The 19,392-nt window shown below is 48.3% G+C and overlaps 1 protein-coding gene across 2 annotated transcripts in view; it reads left to right on the top strand.

The window, feature by feature from the left end:
- Positions 1–16,084: 16,084 nt before the first annotated feature.
- Positions 16,085–19,392, top strand: part of PAK6 (p21 (RAC1) activated kinase 6) — a 38,383-nt gene continuing 35,075 nt past the window's right edge. Inside the window, exons 1-2 of one of the 2 annotated variants that reach the window (XM_010359777.2) lie at positions 16,085–16,820; positions 17,591–17,673. The gene's annotated coding sequence lies outside the window, so the exon portion shown is untranslated. Of the gene's footprint in view, positions 17,108–17,590; positions 17,674–19,392 lie in introns of both variants that reach the window. The other variant, XM_010359776.1, reaches the window with a different exon arrangement.

Raw genomic sequence — 19,392 nt, 5'->3', positions numbered from 1 at the left:
TACCTGGGCGTGGTGGCGGGCGCCTGTAGTCCCAGCTACTTGGGAGGCTGAGGCAGGAGAATGGCATGAACCCAGGAGGCGGAGCTTGCAGTGAGCCGAGATCGCACCACTGCACTCCAGCCTGGGCAACTGAGCGAGACTCCGTCTCAAAAAAAAAAAAAAAAAATTTTTTTTTGTAATATGGCAAACTTCTACCTTAACGGGGTCCTTGGTTCTACCAGAGACATAAAAAGCTATGAATATTTAATAGGACAAAGATGGCATTTTAAGTCAGTATGTGAAAAGATTATTTAATAACTGGTGTTAAAACTGTGGATTAGGCTGAGTGCGGTGGCTCACACCTGTAATCTCAACACTTTGGGAGGCTGAGGCAGGCAGATCACCTGAGGTCAGGAGTTCATGACCAGCCTGGCCAACATGGTGAAACCCCATCTCCACTAAAAATACAAAATTAGCCATGTGTGGTGTCGCGTGCCTATAATCCCAGCTACTTGAGAGGCTGAGGCGGGAGCATTGCTTGAACCCAGGAGGTGGAGGTTGCAGTTAGCCAATATCATGCCATTGTACTCCAGCCTGGGCAACAAGAGTGAAACTCTGTCTCAAAAAAAAGAAAGAAAGAAAGGAAACCCACAATGGATTAAAGCTTGAACTCTATCCCCAGTGCCACTACTAGTTCATATAGCACCTTTGTGCAAATTAGAAAAGGCCCCTTTCTCTCGTGGATTCAGTACCTCCCAATGTACCATAGCTTGACTGAATTTCAGTCCCCACTTACGCCCTCAGCCTGGTACCTTCGTGCAGCAAATACACTGTGCAGTCTTAGGCATTGATCTTGCCTGTTTCACTGCTTATCCCCAAAATAATTTTGGAGAAATCAGAAGTTTTAATCAAAATTCAATGTAATAATGGTTTTGCAATCTTTTGCCTGTGTGACATAAAAGCAAGATATAAACAAGAAGATTGCTATTACTATAGTAGATTAAAAAATTAAATATAGCATGGCCACCTATCCTCCCCTCCAAAAAAATTAAAACACCATAAATTCAAACTTGGAACATTTACTGGCAACAAATATTTACATCTTTTTTTTTTGCCTTGACCCAGGGATCTTGCTCTGTCGCCCAGGCTGCAATGCAGTGGTGAAATCGGTCTCCTGGTTTCGAGCCTCCTAAGTAGCTGGGAGTGTCGGTGCACACCACCACACCTTGCTAATTTTTTTAATCTTTAGTAGAGACAAAGTCTCACTGTGTTGTCCAGGCTTGCATTGACTTTCATCTGGTCTCATGACTCATCTCTATTGTTCGTACCCACCTCCAGCCAAATCAGAACCCTCCAAAGACTACCATGGCCTTTAAGACCCTACCCTATCTGACCCCACTCTTTCTCTGACCTCCTCCCTGACTCCCCTCTTCCTCACACACACTGCTGTAGTCAGCCTCCTTGCTGCTTCTCAAATGTGCCAACTAATTTCCCTCTCCCTCTCTTTAAAGCCTTTTGGCTTTAAAGGCCAGATTTTTTTGGCAGAAAAAACATTTCTGCCTGAAAGTTTTTTCCTTGATCTTCAGGTAAATTACTCCCTTTCTTCCTTTCAGGTAGGTGTCTTCTCAAATCTCCGCTCTATCAGAGAGGCTGTCCCTGACCATTCTGTACACTATACAGAATAGCATCCCATCCCACATACACTGCTATCACTTTCTATCCCTTTTTACCCTCCTTTATTTTTTTTCTATAGCACCTGTCACCGCCTCGTGCGTGTGTCTGTGTTGTGTGTGTGCGTGTATACATACACTTTTTTTTTCTTTATCTTTCTACTAGAATTTGAACTCCTTAAGGGCAGGGATTTTCTTTGTTTCCTGTTTGACTGCACAGTCTAGAACAGTACCTGAACGAATAAAACTGTTTTATCTAAAGTACAAAAAACTCTTAAAAATAAAAAATTGAAAACCAAAGGAAACAGGCAAAGGACATGAACAATCCACTAAAACATTTTAATGGCTCATATACATGAGATGTTCATTCCTAACTAAATAAAATGCAAAATATGAGAAATTGTCATTCACTCTAAATGGCTGAAAATTGCATTTGTAAGGATGATAAGAAACAGGCACTCATATATTATTAATTGGGATGCAAATTGGTACATTATTAGAAGTTGATTTGGCAAAATTCACTTAAATATTCCCTTTAGCTGAGAAATTTTTCTGAGAATTTATCTCACAAAAGCATTGACACAGGAGCTCAGAGAAAGCACTGTTTCTAACACTTGTCCTGTCCGCTTCCAACACTCGACAGTCCCCAGAAGGATAATCCACGTGACAGATCCCAGGAAGGTAGTCCTGGCACTAGTGCGGAGGCACTGGCAGACCATCTCTGCAGGCTTCAGGGTGCCTCGCCATTGGCAGGGAACACCCTTCCAATTTGCCATGAGCCCCTGTAGATGGCAGAACCTGAGCTAGGCAGACATTTTCAGCCTACTTAGGGAAAAAAGCTGTGGGGAAAAGGTGATTGCCTTTCGTGGGGAGAGTGTATGGGAGTGGAGAGAGGAAAGAATGAAGGCTCTTACTTTTCAATTTGTACATTTATAAGCATTTTGAATTTTCGGACCACGTACATGAATTGCTTTTTTAAAAAATGTACTGGGTTAATCTAGGCTAAGAAATTATAGGCCGTGTTTTTATCATCTTTTCCCTCCTCTATATTATAAAAAAATAAGCCTTGTTAAATGTTCGCTTTTTAAAAAACCTTTGACATTGGAAAGCTTTTATTATCTAAACATGAAAGCAAGGTTGATATGGAATTCAAATGAGAGTAAAAATAATTTTAAATCATTGAAGATAATATATCTGAGCTTTTATTTTTAGTATATGAAAATTCATGTTTAAATGTTTTATAATGTTCTATTAGAGATATGCTTTGTAAAATTACCATCTTCCTACTATTACAACTTCCTGTGTCTGTGAACAAAGTATAAAATTATATAAAATCCAACTATTTTCAACACAAAATACATTTTTTATGGCTTTCATATAAAAACTTGAGTTTTCACAAAGTGACGTATGTTTAAGAAAAGAACAAACAGTGATGAACTTAGGCTACACTTCTGTAGACATGTGCTTTGTTCCCTCAAAGCATATTACTTCCGATAATCTTGCTCCTTAGAGGCTTGTGTGACCAACCTTTGGCTTATGAGCAGTGTTGTCCTGTAAATTCATGTTAGCCTTTCCACAGGAAACTGTGGCTGTCCCGCCAAACTGCTAGTGTTTAAGCCCCTTGTGAGCAGGGGACTATGTGTCTATTAATTTTATATACTCCCAGAAATGAGCACATGGTTCTTAAAAATAAGTAGTGAATTAAAATATTGGAAAGGAGGAGCCACAAGTTCAGAAAGTAGTTACATTGGAGCCTTGGTGAGAGGGAAAAATATCTGAATGAGGCTCTAGCTGAAAGTATAATCTCACTTTCATTTTTAGTATGCCGGTTTATACATGTTTCTTTAACATGTAATAATTGACTGCTGACCTTACATTGCAATATACTTCACCGTCCTGTTTACACCTTTTTAAATTAAATGTTATTTTCACAAGTATATTCCACCAAAATGTGTACTGTATTTCCTATTAAATTGCATCAGTCTTGAAATTAAAGTGAGGATGGCATTTCATGAAAACAAATACCAATTAAAATCTGTGGACAAAAAGATAGATATGCATTTTATTTGTTTTCTTTTTTAAAACTTTTCTTTTCTTTTTTTTTTTTTTTTTGGCATTTTAAAGCCTAGCTGGCTCCCCATACCCCCGCACTCTCCCACCAAGAAATGGGGTTTCACCATGTTGCCCAGGCTGGTCTTGAACTCCTGAGCTCAAGCAGTTCACCCACCTTGGCCTCCCAAAATGCTGGGACTACAGGCATGAGCCACCACCCTGGCCCTTACTTGTTTCCTTTTACATTTTAAAACAAAATTGAAAAATCTGATAACCCTAGAACAAAATGATCAGTTTAAAAAGATGACACGCAGGCCGGGCGCGGTGGCTCAAGCCTGTAATCCCAGCACTTTGGGAGGCCGAGACGGGCGGATCACGAGGTCAGGAGATCAAGACCATCCTGGCTAACACGGTGAAACCCCGTCTCTACTAAAAATACAAAAAACTAGCCGGGCGACCTGGCGGGCGCCTGTAGTCCCAGCTACTCGGGAGGCTGAGGCAGGAGAATGGCGTGAACCCGGGAGGCGGAGCTTGCAGTGAGCTGAGATCCGGCCACTGCACTCCAGCCTGGGCGACAGAGCGAGACTCCGTCTCAAAAAAAAAAAAAAAAAAAAAAGATGACACGCATGAATCTTCAATGATATTTTCTCATTCAAGGAAATGATAGCTAAGGGTGAATGAGTGTGCAGTGAGTCCAGAGTCCCAGCGAGTCAAGGGGGTCAGGCTGGCAGAAATATGAGTGAGACAGAGTAGACAAAAGCTAACTAGCATGGCCGGGAGGGACCTTTTCAGATCAAGTGTACCCCATCACTGAACAGATATAAAGGCCATTGCTCAGGACTCACTCACACAGGCATGTTCAATATCCTAACATATGGACCAGTGGTCAAGGTTCCATGGTATAGGCCTTTGGGGGCAGCTGCATAGCTCCTCCCTGTATCATTCCTCTGTGACATTTTATTATGAATTGCCTTGGACTTGTCTATATGTATGGCCTTACCTCTCCAACTCATATGAGTTTGTTGGGGGCAAGTTCTCTTTTTTTTTTTTTTCGGGATGGAGTTTCACTCTTGTTGCCCAGGCTGGAGTGTAGTGGCACAATCTCAGCTCACTGCAACCTCCGCCTTCCGGGTTCAAGCAGTTCTCCTGCCTCAGCCTCCTGAGTAGCTGGGGTTACAGGCGCCCACCACCACACCCAGCTAATTTTGTATTTTTAGTATTTTTGTATTTTTAGGGTTTCTCCATGTTGGCCAGGCTGGTCTTGAACTCCCGACCTCAGGTGATCTGCCCTGTCAGCTTCCCAAAGTGCTGGGATGACAGGCGTGAGTCACCGCGCCCGGCCGGCAAGTTCTCTTTTTATGCCCTGGTTAGGATTTCAATATAGTGCCCACATTATGAGGGGTCGACTTTACAGGCCCAAGGTCTGCTTAGAACCTTCTCAGCATTGAGATGGCGCTCTGCCTATGGTACCAAACCAAACACTAGCATGGTGGCTAGAAATTCTGCCTTTAGCCAAAATATCTGGACTTGAATCCTAGCTGTTATAGCACTGGACAAGTTACTTCACCTCTCTGAACCAGTGTCATCTATAAAATGAGGATAACTGAAGTGCCTACTTTACGGAGTATGGAGAACTGAAGCTTTTAAGTACACACACTTGTAGATGTTTGTATTGATTTAGTTCTAATGGTCTAAGGTTCTCTGGAAACCTCTCAAGTAATTTGAGATCTCCGCTGGTTGATCTCAGCTGGTTGGAGCCTTACTATCTTTTGACTTAATATACACAGTATAGCTAAACCTGTAATATAATAAAGTGAAAGAAATGCAGTATTCTGTAATTTAAAGATAAGGGAAAATTAGTTGTTTCTATCAGGATAAGTTTCAGGGAACCAAATATTTGTACTTAAAGAGATAGTCCTTAAGATCAGCTACATACCAAGGTATCAGGAAAGTCCATCCAGTCCCCATTCTCATTCCACAAGGCCGTTTCAGCCCAAAGGACCTCTGGCTTGCGGCTGGGCTGCTTCTGTGCCATGTTCAGAGTGCAGAGATCTTTAAAAGACTGTCTTGGGTCCTGTTTGCTCCGAGGTACCAGGCAGGGTCTTGCTGCCCACCAGCCACTTACAGGTGCATCTCAGTCTTCCTCTCCCAACCAGGAGAAATGGCTTTCTAGCATAGGGGCATGGCCTACTGATCCCATTTAAGGCATCTAGTCCCTTCCTGAGACTCTCTTGTTGCTAGAGCATCTAGCCACACAACAGTGTTGTGGTCAACAGTGAACCTCATATCTGACTGTGGTCCCGTAAGATATAATACCATAATTTTACTGTACCTTTTCTATGTTTAAATATGTTTACTTTTTATTTTTATTATTTTTTGAGACAGTGTCTCACTCTGTTGCAGGCTGGAGTGTGGTGACATGATCAGAGCTCACTTCAGCTCCATTTTCTAGGCTTCAGCGATTCTCCCACCTAGGCCTCCCAAGTAGCTGGGACTACAGGTGTGTGCTACCACACCTGGCTAATTTTCTTTTTTTTAAATTAGAGACAGTGTCTCACAGTGTTGCCCAGGCTGGTCTCAAACTCCTAAACTCAAGGGATCCTCCCACCTCGGCCTCCCAAAATGCTGGTATTACAGGTGTGGGCAACTGCCTGCAGCCTAAATGTGTTTAGATACACAGATGCGTACCTTTGTGTCACAGCTGCCTACAGTATTCAGTACAGTAACATGCTGTGCAGGTTTGTGGCCTAGGGGCAATAGCCTGCACCATATAGCCTAGGTGTGCAGTAGGTTTATACCATCTAAGTTTGTGTAACTACACTCTGATGTTTGCACGATGAAACTACCTAACAGTGCATTTCTCAGAATGTATCTCTATCATTAAGCTAGTATCTGTCATTAAGCAATGCCTGACTGTATTTCTATTTTATGCTCTGCTACATCCCTCACCTGAGCCAATGAATAAAAGGTGATCACTTGCTTAATAGGAAAAAGGAAAGGGGAAATAATAGGAAGCCCTGTGAACTCAATTCAGGAACTGGAAAACCTGGGCTCAACAGCTGCTTGATCTGGTTAGGTCACTGGCTTTGCTTGCCCATCTAAACTAGTACTGATGGCTCCTACCTCAAAGGGTTCTTTTGAGAATGAACACAAGACAGTAGGTGAGCATGGAAGTTCCCTGACTTAGAGCAAGCAGTGATTCGTGTCTTGTTTCCCCAGCATCCAGCCCAGGGCAAGGCACATGGGAAGCAGTAGGAGCTGGTGCAAACCACTGGTGAATCTAAGCCACTGTTGAGAGAGATGCCTGACATTCTTATTCACTCCGGCCTGCAGCTGCAACCTGTTGACTCCCGTTTTACTCTTTGTTGAACACAGAAATGTGTTCATTTTTGCCCTCCAGGACAGCAAGTAATATCTTGGAATGTGGCAAAAAAGATAAGCCCCTAGGGTCAGGCGCAGTGGCTCACACCTGTAATCCCAGCACTTTGGGAGGCCGAGACAGGCAGATGACCTGAGGTCAGGAGTTCAAGACCCACGTGACCAACATGGAGAAACCCCGTCTCTACTAAAAATACAAAATTAGCCAGGCATGGTGGCATATGCCTATAGTCCCAGTTACTCAGGAGGCTGAAGCAAGAGAATCGCTTGAACCCAGGAGGTGGAGGTTGCAGTGACCTGAGATCATGCCATTGTACTCTAGCCTGAGCAACAAGAGCAAAACTCTACCACCAAAAAAAAAAAAAAAAAAAAAAAAAAAAAAGCCCCTATATATTAAGTTTTACTGTGGCCTCCACAGTGATGATGGGTACCACGAAGAATATAACAAAATGTAAGGCATGCTCACTCCCTTCAGATAGCTTATAATTTGGAGAAATAGGCCACAACACTTAAAAGCCAAGATAATATATGAGAGAAATAAGTCAGTTAAAAACGAACATCTCAAGGGAAGCCATGAGCAGGAGCCGATGGAGTGAAGCAGTGTATGTGTTAGACTGAAGTAAGGGCTAGTGTGGCATGACGGGGCTGGAGCTGGCTTATATTAGGTAGTTTTCAGCTGCAAAAAAAAAAAAGAAGAACAACCAAAATATCGTAAGGGGTAAGAATATCGGTTATTTCACGTAGCAGCAAACCTGGAGCTCAGAAGTTCATGCAGGGCCCAAGTTGTTTCCACCTTCCTATTCCTCCATCCTCAGCATGTTGGCTTTTGTCCTCAAGCTGGTTCCCTTGTGGGTCTCAGTTGGCTACCACAGTTCCAAGTTCCACAACAACTTGGAGCAGCATAAGAAAACTTTCTCCCAGCCGGGCGCGGTGGCTCAAGCCTGTAATCCCAGCACTTTGGGAGGCTGAGACGGGCGGATCACGAGGTCAGGAGATCGAGACCATCCTGACTAACATGGTGAAACCCCGTCTCTACTAAAAAATACAAAAAACTAGCTGGGCGAGGTGGCGGGCGCCTGTAGTCCCAGCTACTCGGGAGGCTGAGGCAGGAGAATGGCGTGAACCCGGGAGGCAGAGCTTGCAGTGAGCTGAGATCCGGCCACTGCACTCCAGCCCAAGCGACAGAGCAAGACTCCGTCTCAAAAAAAAAAAAGGAAAAAGAAAACTTTCTCCCAAAACCCTCCCAGCTGGCTTCCTCACATGTCTGTTGGCCAGATTGTCACATATCTGGGCCTACACCAATCCCTGGCAAAGGGAACTGCGTTACCAAGATCAGTTTAAACTTAAGAGTCACCCCTAAGGGCTGGGGCTGGGGAGGGGCCTTTCGCTGAGTACACAGTTAGGAGTGTACATTCTAATAAACAGGTTTTCTTCCAGCAAGGGAGGTGAGATGGATTTAGAAAGGCAACCAAGCCGAGCATGGTGGCTTACACCTGTAATCCCAGCTACTCAGGAGGCTGAGGCGGGAGGATCAGTTGATCCAAGGAGTTTGAGGTTACTGTAAGCTATGATGGCACCAATACACTCCAGCCTGTGTGACAGAACAAGACCCCATTCTTTTTTTTTTTTTTTTTTTTTCTTTAAACAAAAGGTAACCAACAGTGTCTGCTATATAGGTAGTGTGTTGTTGGGAAGAAAAAAGGAAGGATTTGGTAACACAATAGCATCCTAGACTCTGAAATAGATCACCTGGGTTCAAACCCATGTCCTGTCATTTAATGACCTGAGTTAGTTAACATCACGATGCCTTAGTTGCCTCATCTCTGAAATGGGATTATAATGGTTCCTAGCCAGACTATAAATTTCATGGGGACAGGGTCTCAACTTGCTCACTGAGTTCTCCCCAGCGCCTAGCAGAAAGCATTGTACCTAGCAGGTACTCAGTAGATATTTGTTGAATGGGTTAGTTAATTGTATTGTAAGGATTAAGTGAGTTAGTGTATGGCAAGGGTTCAACACAACACATAATCTAAAGTACGTGCTCAAAAAAATAGTGTTTCACTGCAGGCTTTGTAGAGACCTTTGGAACCCTCTGTCAGCGGTCCCCAACCTTTTTGGCACCAGGGACCAGTCTCATGGAAGATAGTTTTTCCACAGATGAGGGGTGGTGGGGGATGGTTTTGGGGTGACACTAAATTCTCAACCTAGATCCCTTGCATGCACAGTTCACAATAGGGTTCGCATGCCTATGAGAATCTAATGCCACTTGCAGGAGGCAGAGCTCAGGCAGTAATGCTTGCTTGCCTGCTGCTCACCTCCTACTGTACAGCCCAGTTCCTATCAGGCCACAGACTGGTACCAGTCCGCAGCCCAGGGGTTGGGGACCCCTGCTCTGTGTGTGTCTTTTGGCTCCTTTGCACCACCTATGCTGCCAGGCTTAGCAGCAGCCCTAGAAACAGGTGTGTCAAGAAGGCTCTGCTCCTGGTGGGCTGGGGCTGAGATGGCAGAGGCCCATCCCATCATATGCCAGAAAGAGGACACACCTGTGAGCCCAGGACTTGGGACTCTACAGTTTGCAGCTCTGCTCAGACTGGCTTCTGGGCAGCTCCTCACTTTGCCATTAACTCCTCAGAGTCAAGACCCAGACGCCGCGTGGACCAGCCCCACTCCTAAGGTCATCTGGTCAGGGTCTGCAGGGGTGACCCTTTCACTGCCAAAAGGCTTTTATTTTTGGTCCTATCCCTAGTGAAGTCCCAGCCAGTCTTGGTAGTCCCCCTCTTTTCCTGCTCTGACAGAGATGGGCCAGCCCCTCCCATAGGGGCTGCTCTGGGGAAAGGCTCATCCACAGGCTAGGCCTCTGCCGGGCCTGCTGCCAGCCACTGAGCCTTTGGAGATTGAAAGCTGACTCCCCACTGAGGTGTAGTCCTCCATCCAGCCAGCACAGAGGGAGGCACACCCCTTGAAGCAGTACCCACAGCCCCGGTCACAGCAGGCTGTGGCCAGACCCTGACTGAGTGGCTCCCTCTCAGCCATCTGTTCAGTCACCCAGAAACAAGTCAAGTCAAAGCTCCCAGTGAGTTCCTGCCTCAGCCATGTGGTATCACAAGGAAAGCCAGGGCGTTGCGACTTCCTGATTTGGGAGAAGATGTGTACACACATTGAGCCTCAGACTCCTTATCTGTAGAACCTGGAATAATGATACCTACTTCATGGTGTTTTGAGGAGTCCATGGAATCACAGATGGAAACGGCCTAGATGTACTACGCCTGACGTGTTGGAGACTTCACATAAAAGGGTTTTCAGCTGCTGCCACCCCATCTTGTGAAATCAAGTATTTTCACAATTCCATACACCTGGTCCTGGAAAAAAGAATTTCATTCCCTGTTCACTTACTTGAAAATCCCTCCTTTTTTTTCCGAGAGAGAGGGTCTCACTCTGTTGCCCAGGCTGGAGTGCAGTGGCCAAATCTCAGCTCACTGCAACCTCAACCTCCCAAGCAGTTGGGACTACAGATGTGCACCAGCATGCCTGGCTAATTTTGTTTATTTTTTGTGAGACAAGGTCTCGCTGTTGCCCAGGCTGGTCTCGAATTCCTGGACTCAAGAGATCCTCCGGCCTCAGCCTCCCAAAGTGCCAGGATTAAGGCGCGAGCCACCACGCCCAGCCTGAAAACCCTTTCTCCTGAGGGAAAACTGTTCGAGAAGTCAACAGCAGAGTCCCTTGCCAGGGCCTCTTCCAATACTGACGAGATTCTGGTCTGTGCTCCCCTCCCTCATATCTTGTATAGCTTTGTGACTAGAGATTGGGTAAAAAGGGAAGACCTTGCCAAATGGTGCCTTCCTGCTACCCTCTCTGGCTGTCTGCTGACATTGGCTACTTGTCTTGAGTCTTTTGTCACTTACTGTGCCCACCCTTGGCCCCTGCCAGCATCCTCCACACACCTTGCCCACAGGAGGACAGCGGGAGCAGGGCCACAGGGGAGGGCTTGCAAGGGACATATCTGACAAGGCCCTGAAACTTCCCTCCCACTGAGGACCCCAGGACTTCACTTAGTCATCCCCTACTTTGCTGCCAATACTTTGGGGGCAGGCAGATGTCCAGGAAGCGTCTGTTCCTCTGTACCCTCCTGGCCAAGGAAGGCACTTGAGAAAAATCTCTTGAAGGTAGAGACCCTGCTTCTGGCCTCGCTCTCCTGGAGGCGCAGGGCTGACGAGTGCCGCCAAGGTAAGGCCATCTCAGGAGTATGGGATATACATGCCTCCAGTGGCAACACCTCATTAATCAAGCCCTTCCTTTCCGGAACCTGCCCTGACTTGGGATGGTGGGAAGGAAGGAGGGCAGAATCTGTTCCTCCCTTCCTGGCCCTGCGGTGAGAGGCGCTGACTAGTGTAGGTGGATGGAGACAGGCCCATCAGAACGCCTGAGTGAGGCACCTTCTGTACATGCAGCACAAGCGGGTGTGCAGTGTGGGGAGGAATCTAAAGATCTAGAAAAATTTGGCAGCAAATGAATTTTACCCACACACTGGAGCCCTAGGCTTTGTTTCTAGAAGTTTTTATTATTCTTTAGGAAAACTTAGGAAGCACTGGTGTATGAAAATTTTTAGAACTTCATTGCTACATGGCCTTTCCAAAGACATCCCCAGATGGTTATTTTAAAACCATACAGTGGGACAAGGTTGATATAAACAGTTGTTCCAGCTGAATCCAACTCACCAAAATGATGCAGGTGAGGCAAATTACTTTTGAGACTGCAAGTACTGTATATGTCCATTAACAAAAACACAGTAAAAGACTAAGAAATTGTAAGGATACTGGCTTGGCTGATTCATGCTGCTGCAAATCCCTAGGAGCCAAGATTCAAAGGTTGAAATGTCTGTGGTGACAGCACCACCACTGCCTTTGACCAAATTACAGATCTGTCACACTCAGAGCTTGCTGCTAGCATGGGGCTGCCATCGGCAGCAAAGGGAACTCCATGGGTCTGTGAGGAGGAACAGCTGAGTTCCTGACTGCCTTTAATTTTCTCTGAGGCTTTGCTGAATCACCTAATCTCTTGGGGCTGTGGTTTTCTCACCTGTAGAAGGAGGGCCAGGGCTGATGTCCCTAGAGTGCCTTTCAGCTCTGGGATGCACGCATTCTAAGGAGGGTGGCTAGAGCACAGAACCTCTAAAGATGTTCATTCGTTCCTTCAACAAAGTTTACTTGAGCACCTGCCATGTGCTAAGCACCAGGGCCCACCACTGGCCCAGAGACGCAAGCATCTGCTGTCCTGCCCGCTGCAGCAGCAGCCACCTTTGCAGGCTAGTGGAGCCCCCTTTCTACAGCCTGTGGAAAAAAAACTGGTTCTAAATTTGCAGATCCTCTCATCAAATCAGGAAGTCATGAAACATGATATAATAGAGGAACTGATCTCAGTTTGCGCAGGCCATCAGTTTCACAAGACAGGAATCAAATATCAACAATGACTGATTATCACAGGAATTGAAAATAATTAGAAAAAGTGGCAGAGATGCTGTGGCAACCATTGGCTGGTCCCCTTTGGTCTCCAGCACCCATTCCCCCTTTGGTTTAGTAACAGCACCCTAACTTTCCTCCCTATATCGTGTGATAACGGAATAGGATACCCTCCCTGAGAAACAGGCATATGACCTGAGCCAGCCAATCAGACTCCTTCCCTGCAAGGATGCACTAGGTGGACAGCATGGTGGGAGCACCTCTCATCCAGGCAGGGGTGATCTGTGGGACTGCAGTCAGTCCTGACGCTTAAGAGACCCTAGGACTGCCATAGCTTCTGTCCTGGACTTGATTCTCCACGCTGACAGAGAACCTGACTGATGCAGATTCAGGGGAGGTGGTTTGTTTTGTTCTCAGTTCCTTTCATGAAATGGCTATTATCTCTGCTAGCTACTATAGCAGAAATCTGGAAAACATTTTTCTTGATTTATGAAATTACTGATGTTTCTGCAGGAATTTCTGCCTGCTTCTCATAAACAGGCAGAAACTTAGAAATGTTACATTTCTTAAAGAGAGTCATGGTAATTATTATCTGAAAAAGATGATAGTGGTTTGAATTTAACGTAATGTACTCTATCTCCTGCCTTAGTGCCCTCACATTGTCATGCTGCCCTCCCTCTAACAACATTTCTGAAAATTTGAAAGACACGAGGGAAGAAAAAGTATTTTCCACATCCCCACATTTTTGCCTTAAAGTGGAATTTGTAGAGGAAAATGTGCAAATGTACAAGTTGTAAGTGCTCTCCATAGCTCTTGGGTTTCTATTATTAGGTTTTGTTTGTTTGTTTGTTTTGAGACTGAGCCTCGTTCTGTTGCTGCCCAGGCTGGAGTGCAATGGCGCAATCTGCTCACAGCAAACTCCACCTCCTGGGTTCGAGCAATTCACCTGCCTCAGCCTCCTGAGTAGCTGAGATTACAGGCGTCCACCACCACACCCTGCTCATTATTGTATTTTTAGTAGAGATGAGGTTTCGCCACGTTGGCCAGGCTGGTCTCGAACTCCTGACCTCAAGTGATCCACCCGCCTCGGCCTCCGAAAGTGCTGGGATTACAGGTGTGTGCCACTGCGCCTGACCTATTATTAGTTTTAAAAGCATACACTCCTTTATTTTTAATTTTGTATTGTTTAAATACAACAATACATGTTCACTGAAACAATGCAAGAGTGTAAAAAGTCCAAAGTGAAAGACCCCTGTCACCAGCACTCCTATTTCCAAGGATAACCATATTGACAGTTTGTGGTTTAAACATACAGATACAGAAATATCTTTAAATAAAAAACTTATATGAGATTATGCCATCTCATATTTTCAAGTTAACATTGATCAACGTGGTCTTTTCTCTCAACTATGGTGGTCATCCTTCCTCATACATACAGACTGACCAAACTCATTCATTTTAAGGCTGCAGATACTTCATTGCATGGGAATGTATCATCCTGTATTAATCTGTCACCCAATTAATCTGCCCAATTGATGCACATTTTGGTGGCTTCCAGTTCTTTGCAGTTACAAACAGTGCTACCATGAATATTCTTATACCAATATCTTCAGGCCGATGTGCAACTATTTCTTAACTTGGATTCCTAGAAGTGCATTTGCTGGATCAAGTACATACACATTTTGAAATTTTGGTCAAAACTGTAAAATTGCCCCCCAAGAAGACTGTACCGATTCACTCTCCCACCTGCCATTTTTTTTTTTTTTTTTTCACTGTATTATGGCAGGGAGTTGTATATCCCTTTTGTTTTGGTTTGCATTTCCTGGATCATTCATTAGTGAGACAGAGCAGAAGTGGATTATATGTAAGTTTACACACAAAATTACATGGAGATACAAAAAGAAGAAAAATACAGCGTTCCTCTTCAAAGCGAACTGATAGTTAGAGGGAAATGTTTCATGATGACCACAAATGGAATTTTTTTTTTTTTTTTTTTTGAGACAGAGTCTCGCTCTGTCACCAGGCTGGAGTGCAGCAGCGCGATCTCAGCTCACTGCAACCTCCGCCTCCCGGGTTCAAGCGATTCTCCTGCCTCAGCCTCCCGAGTAGCTGGGATTACAGGCACACGCCACCACGCCTGGCTAATTTTTGTATTTTTAGTAGAACGGGGTTTCACCATGTTGGCCAGGCTGGTCTCGATCTCTTGACCTCATGATCCATCCGCCTCGGCCTCCCAAAGTGCTGGGATTACAGGTGTGAGCCATTGTGCCCAGCCACAAATTGAAATTCTTATGTTTAATGCCATGATATCTAACACTGCATTCAATCAAAATGTCTACGCATGCAGCCTGAGACCTTTGCGCAGAAGGTGCCTAGGGTCATGGTTTGGGAAGATTAATCTGCCACCAGTGGAGGGGTGGATAAAAACTAATGTTTATTGGGATCAAGATGAGCAGTCTCTGTGCCAGAAACTTTATTCATTTAATTCCCACAGCCCTGTGAGGCAGGTGAAATCATCACCATTTTATGGATGAGGAAATTGAAGTTCAATTGGTTCAATAACATGCCAAAGGTCACTCAACTGACGAACAGTGGAGCTCAGATGCGGAAGACTGAAAACTCAGAGCCTGGGCTTTTAACCAAACACCACATGGCTTCGCTACAGAAGAAAGTTAGAGTTTTCAAAAATAAAATGTGGAGCCGGGTGCCACCTTGGATATAAGGGACTGGGGGACGGAAAGAGTCAAGAACTCCCAGGCTTCCCTGTGGCTGTCAATAGCCAGTGGGTCCTGGCAGTGGGAGCTGGGCCATCAGAGGTGGCGCCTGAAGTGGGGCAGGCACAAAATGGGTTTTGGGGCCAGCGTTTGCCCAGGTGATGGTCAAAGCCACAGAAAAAAGGTGTTTTGATGGAGTGGTGGCTGAATGTGGGGAGAGATGAGCAGGGGACCAAGCCTGGAGCTTGGGGAGCCCACAATTGGACACTGGGAGCAGAAAAGGGGCCAGCGGAGGAGACACTGAGGCTAGGAATGGGAAGGGCACTGTGGAAGTCTGGGCTCCACCTGGCTCTCCGGGGAGCTGGTGGGGGGCACATCAAAGAGCTCAAGCTGCCTCACCAGCAAATGCCTCTGTTTTTGACCAGTGAAATAAAGGCACCCAGTTAAGTAACTGGTTTCTGGTTCCTGCCAACCCAGGAAGCCGGCACCGGCCCTGCCTCACATCCCGTGTGCCACTCTCGCCTTCGAAGCAAAACCAGCTGAGGCCAGCACCTGCCAGGTCTGAATGCGCAGCTCCAAGTTCTGGGGGGTGGGGGTGGGGTGAGCCAAGGAGGTCTGGCTTCTCTAGGGCAAGGGTAGGGAGGACAGTAGGGAGGCTCACCCTGAGCCCGCAGGCAGCCCTTCCTCCTTCTCCCCTTCAGCAAAGAAAGGCAGAGAAAAACGTGTTTTTATAAATAGCTCCAGCCCCAGCTGATTTGTAAATTCCGTGGGTTTTTTTTGTGTCAATGACATCACCTTCCTCCCCATGGCAACCCCCGACGATATCAAAATTGCCAAGCAACGTTGGAGCAGCTCGGCGCCCCAAACGAGCAGGTCGATGCCTGAGGATTTAATGGAGAAATCCCAAAGTGAGCCGGGGCGCACGGTGGAGGAGGGGCGCGCCGCAGCCGGGGCCGCCAGGCCCTGATGGGCGGGAGCGGGGTGGAGCGGCCTCGCCTGACAGCCCCGGGCGCTGGGCTCCGCGGCCACACTCTGGAGACAGTCACGGTCCAGGCAGGTGGGGGAGGGCGCTGCTCCCGTCCTGATGTACCAGGAGCCGCCAGCAGCCATCCAGGTGACTAAGCCGGCCCACTAGCACTGAGTCACCGCCCGCCTGGAGCTGTTCTTGCTTCTCCTTTGCATCTGATTATTTTGGGAGCTGGAAACTTGGAGCTGCACCTGAGTCCCGCCCCTTCTAGCTCTCCCCTCCCTACCTTGGGCTCCAGGAAGATGGGACTTGCTGTGAGTCTGCTGCCACCCGCTAAAGATATGGAAGACGCTGTGGGGGCCAGAGGTGCCCGGGGGGCTGTGGCAGCAGGCAGAGTGCAATAGCAGATATGGTGGTCAGGCTGCCCGTGTGTGTCCTCTGGAGGTGTAAGGACAGAAGGGCAGTCTTGTCCGAGCTGACTGGAGTCCTCCCGGGCTGGCTGTGAACTCATCTCCCACGGGGATGTTTCTGTAAAGGAGTGGCTTCTGGGGTCGGAGTGGCATTTGGAGAGCGAGGCTGGATTGGCTTAGGCTGGCCTGGGCAGGTAGGTGGCTCTATGCTGGGCGTGGACCCACGTGTGCGTGAGTGCGAGAGTGTGTAAGCCAGTGTGTGTGCCGTCCGCCTGCTGGGGACAGCAGCTGGGTCCAGCAGAGAGCTGGCTGGGGGCCTGACAGCAGTTTATCCTAACTGATGGTGGGTGGGCGCAGGCCCTGAGATGGGCATCAGGGAGAGGGGACGCCAGAGCCTGAGCAGGGTGAGGAGCAGCTGCCAGCCCCGGCAGGCCCAGGCCCTGTCTGGGTGCACAGGACTGAGACACAGCAACATGCCCAGGTAGGAAGCCTTCCGGAGGGGCTGGCCAGGGTGAGAGCCCATCACTGGGGGGCTGGGCTGCCCCTTCATCCTGGCAGGTCTGGGTACCAAGGAAACAGCTTCCTACCAAGAACCTTGTCACTCTCTTAGGCAGAGCCAGTCAGCACCCATGTGTGTCTCTGCTGAGCTCGCAGGGACACCATTCAGTGAGAAGGGTGCTGGCCAGGGCATGGCTTCCCCATGATCAGGACCCAGCGGGTGCCACCCTCAAGCCCCTGGTCCCCACAGGGCATGCCCCAGTGTGTGTCAGGAGGGGGGAGGTCCCACCTCCCCCACACAGCTGGCAGCTTTGCGGGCACCAGTGAGTAAGCTGCCAGAGGGAGGGAGGCTGTGTGCCCACAGAGGCAGGACGACACCAACCAGGAGCCTTCAGGAAAAGAGGCTGGGTGAAAAAAGCACTGAGGTTTTCTTTTCCTTTTTTTTTTTTTTCTATTTTGCCTGAAGGGAGTGCCGCTTCCTGGGCTAGAAACAAGCACCAGCCTGCAGTGGAGAACGCGGGGCCCCGCTGCCCAGAAGGAGCGGCCACGGTAAGGTTCCCCCTGCCGCTGCATGCTCTGGATTCCTGGGCTAGGGACAGGGGTGCTAAGGTGCCCAGGCTGCCTCCCACCTGGGACAGGGAGGCTGACTCCACAGCTGTGGGTTCCTGGGTCAAGGAGCTCCACTCCCAACCCGACCTGCCACCCTCTTTCCAGATTGATTGTGAAACAGTCCAATCCCAACTAGACGCTGGCTCCCTAGCTAGAGGGAGAGGTGCTTGTTTCTGCTGTTCCTGCATGTACTTCCTGCCCCTTCTGGGCCAAGCCAGTGTCACCAGGACACCCCTATACCAGGCCCCTCTCACTGTACTGCCTCTGGGACATTTCCCTTATGTATTCATTCCACAAATATTTAGGGAGCACTGCTGGGTTCCAGGCTCCAAGTCACACCCTTTTGCTGGGTTTCACCTGGCACAGATTCTGACTCTGAAACTCAGTGTCAGGGCAAGTTCAGGGAGCTGCCTGGCTGAGCATGGTCACTCCTCACAGGCCTTGGGCTCCCCACCCCTGCTGCAGGGTGGATGACCTGGTCAGCTTTGGGGACATCAGGCCCAGTGAGCTTGGGTTTATAAAGCACTGGGCCCCACCAGGAAGCCAGGCTAATGTCCTGCGGTCTCCAGTTGTCCTTTCCCTGGCATCATACACCAAGAGGTTTGTGCGGTTCTGCTTGGGGTCTTCCTGAGGCTGGTTCTGGTGGGAACTGGGCTGCAGGAGGAGAGGATGAGCTTAGGAGGCGTGTGGCCCCCAGGCCTGGTGGGCCTGGGACTCAGCCCCACGGGAGCTCATCGAGCTGGGGTTGAAGCATTTGGGGCAAGCAAGGAGTCCCCTCTGCAGGCAGACTTCCCTGGTGGTTGTCCTGGCCAGGCTTGGAGGTGGTACCTGGGAGCCCTAGTGAGCAGAGCGACTGGTCAGGGAAGGGTCAGCGCCAGAGGCAAGCCCTTCTGGGAGCAGCTGATTTAGATGGAAGCTCTGCGCACCTGAGATGGGGAGTGTGGGGACTGCACGGCCTGTCCAGCGCCCCGAGGACAAACGGAAGCCCTCCTGGACTTGCCAGACACAGGGAGGATGCAGTGGGTGGGGTGTCCAGCCAAGGAAAGCCCACTCTGTGCACAACTCCTAAGGATGACCAAAAAATTCCCCATCCTGGAGGAGCATGTGCACTCAGAGGCAGGAGGAACCCGTAAGTGTCTCTCACGCCAGTGAATTCCCACACCTGGCTCCCGGATGAGGAGAATGACCCAGCTGTGGGGTATCTCCTGCTGCCTCACAAAAGGTGACTCTGTGCCTAGGAGTCTTCCACGAATGCAGAGCTGAGCAGGGGCTGCTGCCCAGTTGGGGGCAGAGGGGCCGAGGCTGTTGAGCACCAGGCAGAGAGCAGGCCAGCAGCGGGCAGCAGGCTGGGCCAGGAGGGAGCAGAGAGTACGGGCCAGTGCAGGCTGGGCAGGAGAGGAAAAGGCGCCTGGGGTCCTGAGGGCTCAGGGAGGACTCCAGACAGCTGACCTTCTTATGCCAGCCCACTTCTGTAGGAGAGGTCCCCTGCATAGGGGACTGGGCAGGGAAGAGGCTGAGACACTGAAAGACTGAATTCCTCACCCAAATGGCCCAGAGATGCCCACTGCACACAGTGTCCTGGGTGCGGAAGGCAGGAAGGACTCATGGGAGGCTGTCCTGTGGACTGAAGCAGAAGGTCCTTCCCGTAAGATGCCGTCA

This window comes from Rhinopithecus roxellana, chromosome 5 (assembly GCF_007565055.1).
Source record: "Rhinopithecus roxellana isolate Shanxi Qingling chromosome 5, ASM756505v1, whole genome shotgun sequence".
Classification (NCBI taxonomy): domain Eukaryota; kingdom Metazoa; phylum Chordata; class Mammalia; order Primates; family Cercopithecidae; genus Rhinopithecus; species Rhinopithecus roxellana.
Note: the sequence above shows the minus strand (reverse complement) of the source record. Positions and strands in the feature narration are given on the sequence as shown.